A 9,539-nucleotide genomic window follows, 5' to 3' on the forward strand; every position below is an offset into this window, starting at 1 on the left:
AAAAAGCCCTCAATTTTTCAACATCGGCAAAGGATAGTCATAAAATCTTTTATTCCCTACAAAAGAGCTCACATTGAATCTTGGCAGAGTTCCCTCAATTCAAATAAAATAACTATATAATAATAAAAATCAAAGAGAAAAATTTCAGCTCATTACATCTAGAAGAAACAACTATTATCACCTAACAAAATAATATTAAAGAAACATCTAACTAGTGATTTGATCACACACTAATTTTACTATACTATTAAAGTCACTACTGTACTATTAAAGCCACCACTATTCAAAACAAAACTACCAATAATAATTACTAACATCTTATGCCTTAAAGTAGAGAGGGAAAATATCCAAAGATAAGCAGCATAAGAACTCATAAAACCATCGAAGAGTTTAGCTTTACAAAAGAAACGGGAAAAAATAGTAAGAATGTTTCAAAACCTATATACTAGGAAACTCATTTATCTTTATCAATAGCCTTCCAATTGTTGGTGAGACATTTAATCTCTTTGTTGAAGTAGTCTTATTTTCATTTGAATTATCCTCTTTTCTTCCTTCCTAAGTGTTAGTATCCTCTCCTGAATTATCTTTAACGACATCAATGAAGCAACTCTCCTTGTCCTAGTTATTTTTTTGCAATTTAGAAAGGAGGCTTCTTGATTGGGGCTTTTCTTTTGGGATGAGTTTGATCAAGCATGGCTTCCTTTAAATAAACTAAGGACAAGGGTTTCTCCTTAGCTATAAAGTGAAGGATTTTACTTGAAATCTTAGAAATGAGAGTCCTCTTGGAGCTTTGAGGTACGGTTTCACTGCTAAGAAGCTCAATTTTCTACAAAGACTCTTATGTACTAAATGTGTTTATAGAATCCTAATAGGGTCCATCCTCTAACAAGGAATAAATATATCAGTATATCTTTGTGTGCATCATTCCCATTAGGGTTTTCCCTCTACTCAAGGGTTTCCCTAGTTAACCAATCTAGTGTAATTGCGTATATGCATCTTGTTATGGTTGTTGTTTACTTTGATTGAATGGTTAAGATTAATTAAAGTTGATAAATGTTTTAATTGCATATTTGATTCACCCCCCTCCCGCCAGTTATCTTGGTATCAAAGCATTAGGTCCTTGAAGATAAAGTTTAACAACTTTGGGAGATCCATGACAAACATATTTAGAAAGGTTAGTCTAAAGTTTGATAGAACAAATTATGACAGCTAGAAGGAAAAGATGAAGACACATTTGCTATGTATGGGTCCAAGATATTGGATCTTGTCAAAATCAAAAAAGATAATTATTGTTGAAATTTCTTTGAAAACTTGTATCAAGGATGAGAGAGAACTTTTCATGTGTGAAATGAGAGATAGATAAGCATTATTGCCTGCACTTCGTGAAATTGAGTACAACTAGGTAAAAACACTTGATACTTCTGATAAGATTTGGAAAGCTTCGGAAAATAGTTTTGAAAGTGATAAACATTCTAAGAAATTGAGGCTACAAAGCTAGATTTGTGCATTTCAAGGTGCTAAAATGATGGAAGACAAATCTATAAGAACATATGTATGTAGAATATCAGAAATTACTATAGGTATCAAATCTCAAGGAGGAACCAAGGAAGATGATGAGGTGATCTGGAAGAAATTGAAGAGCTTAATGCCATCATTTAAGTAAGAATTTTAAATTATATAGTTCTTGATCTCTTGTACCAAAGATTTCACAAAGGAAACTCTACTTGGGAGATTAGAAGCAGTTTAGAATGAGCTTAGATAGTCCAAAAAACTATCTAGAATAGAGACAACATTCAGTGCCCTAAACATTTGACCTAGTTTATGAAGAAGTAGAAGTGCTAAAGGAGATTTTTCTAGTAGTAGAAGATTTGATGAGGAAAGAAAGATAGAAGGAGTAGCCCTTCTGGTAAGAAAATCTTTAACTATTGGACTTGTAATGAATTTGTTCATTATGCATCTAAGTGTTCTAAAAGAGAGAAAAAGTATAAAGGAAATTTCAAAGCTAGAATCTAGATAGAGATTGTTTGTATGCCAATGAAGAAGATGATTCTAATGAAAAATTAGTAAGTGCTAGTGATGATGAAATATGATTTGTAGCTATTAAAGAAGAAAGTCCAGAGAAAATGGCCTTGCTATCACAAGCTGAAAAAAAATCTGATTGGATAATTGGCAGTGGTTTTTCACATCATATGATTGTTGATATGAACAAGTTTGTTGACTTCAAAAGTTTTGATGGAGGCATTGTCAAAGTTGGAAACTATTCAGCTTTCCATGTTAAAGGTATTGGATCTATAACTCTTGAAGGTAAGACTAACACTAAGAATGTATATTTTGTTGATGGTTTGAAACACAATCTTTTGAGTGTTGGACGACTAGTAGATAAATGTTATTAGCTATAGTTTATAGAGAAGACATGTATGATCAGAGACAAAGATGGAAAGGTAATTAGAACATGGACCAAATCTAGAGGTAACGTATTTCAGGTGAATCCCACTGAAATGAAATGTTTGGTTGCAAAGGTAGATGACAGTTTGTTATGGCATAAGAGATTTTGTCATATAAACGATGACAACATTGTGAAAACTAGTAGTATGTTTGCAGCTAGAGATTTGCCTAAGATTGTAAAACCTGCTAACACTATTTGCGAGGAGTGTGTATTGGAAAAAAATACTAGGAGTTTACTTCAAATGAGTTTAATATCTATTTTGAAGCTAATGGAATCAAGAAGTAGTTTTTAGCTCCTAGAATCCCTGAACAAAATGGCATTACAGAAAGAAAAACTAGGTCAGTAATAGAAGTAACAAGAGCTATGTTAGCTAAGAATGATGTATCCAATATTTTTTGGAGTGAAGCTATGAATACAATAGTATACACTATGAATAGATTATAATTTAGGAAAGACACAAACAAGACCCCTTATGAACTATGGTTTGGTCACTCACCTATAGTTAAGTATTTTAAAAATTTTGGCAGCAAATCTTATATCAAAAGAGATGATGATGTTGGTGAATTTGATGCTAGAAATGATGAAGGTATGTTTATTGGCTATTCATCCAAAAGTGGAGCTTATAGATGTTATAATATGAGAACTAAGACTATTGTTGAAAGTGCAAATGTAAGACTTGATGAGAAATTCAGGATACAAGAAAGAGTAGTTGACTACAATTCTAATAATGAGAATGTTGTTATTACTAAACCAAGGAATGATGAAGTATTCTTTGAAACTAACAATAAATTTATAGAATAAAGGAGAGCTAAGGTAGGAACAAAGTTTAGAACCTAGAATAGAATAAGAGTTGAGATAACAACCCCTACTTCTAGTAAGAATATGACAAAGAATCATCCACTAAAGTAGATCATTGGCAACAGAGATAAAGGTGTGATGACAAGAACCAAAATCAATGAAGAATTATGTTTGATATCTCAAGAAGAACCAAAGAATGTAGAGGAGGCATGCAAATATGACTATTGGAAGCAAGCTATGAAAGAAGAATTGGATCATATAGTGAGACATGGGAATTGGTCCCCATACTAGTAGACAAGAATGTGATAGAAACAAAATGGGTATTCAAGAATAAGATGAATGAACAATGTGAAGTTTTAAGGAACAATGCAAGATTGGTATATAAAGGTTACTCACAAAAAGAATGAATAGACTATGATGAAACCTATTTTCTTGTATCAAGAATAGAAGCAGTGAGGTTATTCTTAGCCTATGCAGCACATAAGAAATTCAAAAAGTATCAGATGGATGTCAAGTTAACATTTATTAATGGAGAACTTGAAGAAGAGGTATACATAGAACAACCTGAAGGTCTTCCTTTAATAGATGACAAGGACATGGTATACAGATTAAAGAAAGTATTGTATGGCTTAACAAGCACTCGAAACTTGGTATGCAAGCTTGGACAAGCATTTGACAAAACTTGGATTTGGCAAAGGTATGGCAAAAAATAATCTATACTAGAAAGAAATAGATGATGGATTGATGATTTAGGTAATATTTACATTGATGATATCATATTTGGACGAGATGATAATGAGAGTGATAATTTTACTGAAGAAGGAATTTGAAATGAGTATAATAGGAGAGATGAAATACTTCCTAGGATTATAGATTGTGTAGGATAAAGAAGGAATATTTATTTCTCAGACTAAGTATTTGAAAGATCTATTGAAGAGGTTTGGTTTGGAAACATGTAAACCAGTTGGAACACCTATGGTAACTAGACATAAGTTATTGACAAAGGACGAGACACCTAATGTTGAGTAGAAGAAGTACAGATCTATGGTTAGACGATTATAATATCTAACTCGCAAAAGGCTGTATATAGCAAATACAACTGGAATTTTTGCATGATTTTAACTTGATTCCAGAGAAGCACATTATTTAGATATCTAAAGGGAACATCATATTTTTGATTTTGGTATGAAAGATCTAATGATTTCACTTTATATGCTTATATTGATGTTGATTGGGCAAGTAATATGGATGATAGAAAGAGCACCAGTGGTGGAGATTTCTTTCTTGGAGGAAGATTAATTTCTTGGTTAAGAAAGAAGTAGGACTCTACCTCATAGAATACATCAGAGATATAATATGTTGCAGCAACAAACAATTGTAATCAAGTTGTTTGGATGAAGCAAATGTTGAAGGATATAAGGATAGAGTTCAGTGAACCTGTTGTCATACATTGTGATAACACAAGCATAGTGAATATATCTAAGAATCCAATGTTGCATTCTAAAACTAAGCACATTTCTATCAAATATCACATGTTGAGAGAGAAAGTTGTAGAAAAGGAAATCAAATTGGAGTATGTAAGCACGAAAGAGCATATTGTAGATATTTCCACCAAGCCTCTTCCCAAAGAGAATTTTGAGTATTTGCAGGGTATGCTAGGGGTTATGCCCCTACTTACATATGAGTAGATGATGCAAGAGTCCATCAGTCTAGTGATATAGAGCACTATTGTTTTTCTGGATTGAATATTGATGATTCCTATATGGGGGAGTATCTGTGATGGATAGAGTCATCTAGGACTCTTGATAGATATTGTTTTGAATAGTGTCTTTGGACACTTGAGTAAGTTAGAGATAGTTGTTGCAGAGATAGATGGTTGTTGAAACCTTTGACATTGATGTTAATGAGGGAGAATGACTAATAAAGAGGATTTTAAAAGAAAGAATAACATTCTTTAATGTTGATATTCTTGGAACTAGATGTTTTTCATCTATGTTGCCATCAATGCCAAAGGGGGAATAATTGGAAACGTGAATTTTAATGATACTTCTATGGGGGAGTATTATAGAAACATGATTAGATCATTATCATGATGATATGCTACATTTATGACTGTATTTGTCATTGATGTTGAAACATAACAATTTTCTGTGGTATCTAACAGAAGAACAACGATAAAGATCAAGTAGGTACTGATAGATTGGTGAGCATTTTCACTAAGTGAGATTTTATATAGATACTACTACTTAAGTGTCTAGTATATTAATCTAATCTAAAAATTATAAGATATTAATTCTAAAGAAGTTATGCAAGTTTTGGTGAAGACTATTCTAGGATAGAGTTTATAGAAGTATGCTCTAGTACACTTGTTATATCTCTTAGCAGAGTTTTTATTCTAAGAAGCAAGGTTAAAGGAATGTAGAAGACATGTTATTGATGATGTGGCTAATTTTTATCATCATAATATTACACATATAGAAAGTTATTCAAGTTATAAGGCGATAGATTAATGTTATCGCTAAGCGTAACATGTTCTTAATGAGGTCCTATAGTAATTAATTGGGAAGCTATAGTATTCGACTTAGGGAATTTTTTTATGGATTCGTTATAAAGGAACGAAATTTTCCTTTGTTATGTATGAATTTATAAATGATTGCAAGAAGAACAAAGAGTGGAATAGAAGAGAAACAGGTTGATATGTGAGGATAAGTAGAATAGAGAAAAGTTGGAGAGGACTTTGTTGCCAAGGTCTTATTCTGAGGTCTAAGGTTTGATATTTGGATCTGAGGTTTGTGACCTTGTCTAAAAAGTCTAACAATGATTGGTTCAGTTGAAAGGATAGAAGAAAGAGGTTAAAGAATAGTACAAACAAGTATTCTACAAGGAATAGTTGAGAGATTAGTTGGATAGTGCTTTTAGTGGTCTTGTCCTAGAAGCTATTTGGATAGTGGGTCCTTCTATCTTCTACAACTCCTAACAAGGTTGGCACAACTCCTAATGGGGTTGGAATATCCTAACAAGGATTCAAATTATCATAACAAGGAATCTTATGTACTAAATGTGTTTATAGACTCCTAATAGGGCCCATCCTCTAACAAGGAATATATATGTCAATATATCTTTGTGGTCATCATTCCCACCAGGGTTTTCCCTTTGATCAAGGGTTTCCCTAGTTAATAGATTTGGTGTAATTATGTGTGTGCATGTGATTATGGTTGATGTTTACTTTGATTTAATAGTTAAGATTAATTAAGTTTGATACAAAATTTAACCGATTCACCCCCCACCCCCCTCCTCCCTCTCAGTTATCTTGGTGGACTATTGTTTCTAACAAGTAGTAGGTGGAGTAAAATATAGAGAAAAAAACGCTTGGCTACCCTTGGTAAGGAAAGACATGACAATTCTTAGTCCACTAATAATTTGAGAAAGAAAACTGGCCCTCTAGACCTAGAAGGAAAGCTACTAGGAGAATTTTGGGGAAAAAGAGAAGGAAGCGACTGGTAGTGAAGGGAAGGATGAGGAGGTTATGGGAGGGGAATAAGACAACCCTTTATCCTCTTGGGTATCTAATATGTTTAAAATTGAGGCCAACACACCAGAGTCTAGAAAGAAAGGAGTTATGGGAGAATAGGGAATGATCATGCATCTCCTGTTAGAATTGGTAATTTGATGAGAAAGACTCAAGCGGGGTTCGTGTGGGAGGAACTGATCAAAATGAGGAGAATATTAGTGGGAGAAACATCTAAAAGGAGGTGAGTACTATGGAGAAAACTAATAAATACTAGGTGAGAGTGGATATGGCCAGGTTGGAGGAGACCATCACTAGTATGATTAAAAAGAATGAGCACCTAGAGGAAAATTTTGATAAGTTTGTTAACATTTTTGTTAAGGTCATGCATTTGGTTATGACTACTCTTAATCTATTGCAGGTGAGCAAGGAGGCCACCACTAAGGATAAGGACATGGAAGCAACCCCTTTGCTATATGACATTTTGGTAGATGATTAGCTATGCTTGCTACTAGAGAACCCAACGAACAAAATCAAGGAGAGTTAGCTCCTGCCTATGTGCTACATTTTTGGTTTTTTATTATGTTTTCTAGTCTTTGTTTAGCCTAGGGGAATTTCTGTGTTGATCTTTTTTGGACTTGTTCAATTCCCAATAGGAATTTTTGGGCTAGTCTTATGTATAATGATGAGAATATTGTAGATATTAGTTGGAGTACATTTTGAAACATTTTATTTTGGTGTTTTTCTTATATTAAGGAATGAGGTTGGTTAATATGTTGGTAGTTTCTCTCGAATGATTTTTAAGCTTTGCATTTATGTTCTAGGTCAGCCATATTTTGGTTGCTTTTTAATATATAAAATAATTAATTGATTTTGGAAACTCAAACTAAGAAATTTAATATACCACTTTGACTAAGCTAAGCCAGACTACAATACTCATAGAAAATTATTCCTTTTCACATTTTCTCCTAAAAACAATTATCTACCTCATCCCCTTTTTAGTCATGAAGTTTTCTTTCCTTTTTAAATAAAAGGATTCACTAGTATGCAAAATATGGAAAGTATTTTATAAATATAGTTTCCCCACCCCTAATAATTTAAAATAAATAAATAAAATTATAGATTTACTTACATGATCCTTAATTTGGAACTAAACTTTGAAATATGTGACTAGTGTACTAAAAAATGTAAAGTTTGAAGGAAGAGTCCATCATAAGGTAAAGGACAAATTAAAAATTATTATATAAGTTATAAGATGGTTATGTGCCCTTATATAAAATTTTATAATTTCTAGTGATTAATATACTCATTTTTTTTCTAAATTCATTACTATGCCATTTTAAAAAGTATCTAGACATGGTGTTTGATCATGCATTTCTTCTATATAGTGGTCCTAATTATTTTGCAAGAGATTTTTTTCCTTCATTAAAATTTATTAAATAATAAATGATTTGTAATTGTATTTTAGTCGATTTATAGTTATTGATTTTCTACCACCCTTTCTTTATATTACAAGTTCATGTATTTTTATGCCAACTAAGTGATGTATTTGAGCTCTATGATTTATAATTCAACATCAATTTTTTCATTATAAAAAGAACACAAATTGATTTCATCTTTCTCATACCTGAGGTCTTCACTATTATGGTTGGAAAGTTCTATTGGAATATTGACATTCTTGAGGAAATACCCTAGCACATGGATTGGCTTTTAGTGTCCTATGAAATATGCTATATTTATGTTGGACTCTAGATCATTTCTTTCAACTGACTTGGCCACCAAGATAAACTTTAAAAAGTCCCATTTAAAATTAAAATAAGTGTGTTATAAAAATTAATAAAAGTAAAAAATGTGGGTATAATAAATAATAAGGAAAACAAGATCCTATATCAATATCTCTAAATATTTGGTAGAAAGACATACTTAAGATACATATCCTAATTTACTAATATGTTTAAATGGAAGGGTTATAATAATTGTTTTTTATTAAAGATAAAATAGATTTTTTACATGGGACCTGAAACCCCAACTATATTACAAAATAATTTAATTTTAAAAGTACTAAAATGAAATGGTGTTTTGACCAAAAACCACACCCACATCCACTTCCAACAAGACTTGGCTATAGTAAGCACTTAAACCAATACATAAAGAGGAAAAATAGTCTAACAACAGATAAAAAAAGAAAAGAAAGAGACTACATTAAAGTAGAAGAAGCTAGACTAATTCTTCCACATTATCTTTCAGCTCTTAGCGAACACTTTTGCTCTTCTTTGTGACCTCTTTGATGTCTTTTTTGTCAATTCAAGTCTCTTTATTTTGCTTGTTCTTGGTGTTGGATTAGGTACATTTTCCAAGACCATCATTCACATCTTCCCTCTTAGCTTCCTCTAGGTCGAGAAATAGCTTCACCTTCTTATCCTACTCCAAGATACCCAACACCCTATTCATGCACTCTACAATAGCTTCTAACAAACCTTGACATCTAGCTAGTGCATCTCTTGTCAAGTTTTGCATTATTTCAATTTTACTCTTTGTTTCATTGATCATCCCCTATTTACCCTTCTTCTCTATGTAATGGCGACCTAGGAATACCCAAAAGTTGAACCAAGGCTAAAATTATATTAATGCTAAAAATGTTGCAATCAAGTACAAAGAGATGTATTCCAAAGGCCAAACCCTAAGGAAATGATGTCTAGAATGTTACAATAGAGAATGAACGTCCTCTATTGCCAAAAAAGGAGTGTGATTCACACATCCAAGTTCTTATCAAATGCAAGTCATAAT

The sequence above is a fragment of the Cupressus sempervirens genome, chromosome 1 (assembly GCF_028749045.1).
Source record: "Cupressus sempervirens isolate cs-2001-9-10 chromosome 1, ASM2874904v1, whole genome shotgun sequence".
In the NCBI taxonomy this organism is placed as follows: domain Eukaryota; kingdom Viridiplantae; phylum Streptophyta; class Pinopsida; order Cupressales; family Cupressaceae; genus Cupressus; species Cupressus sempervirens.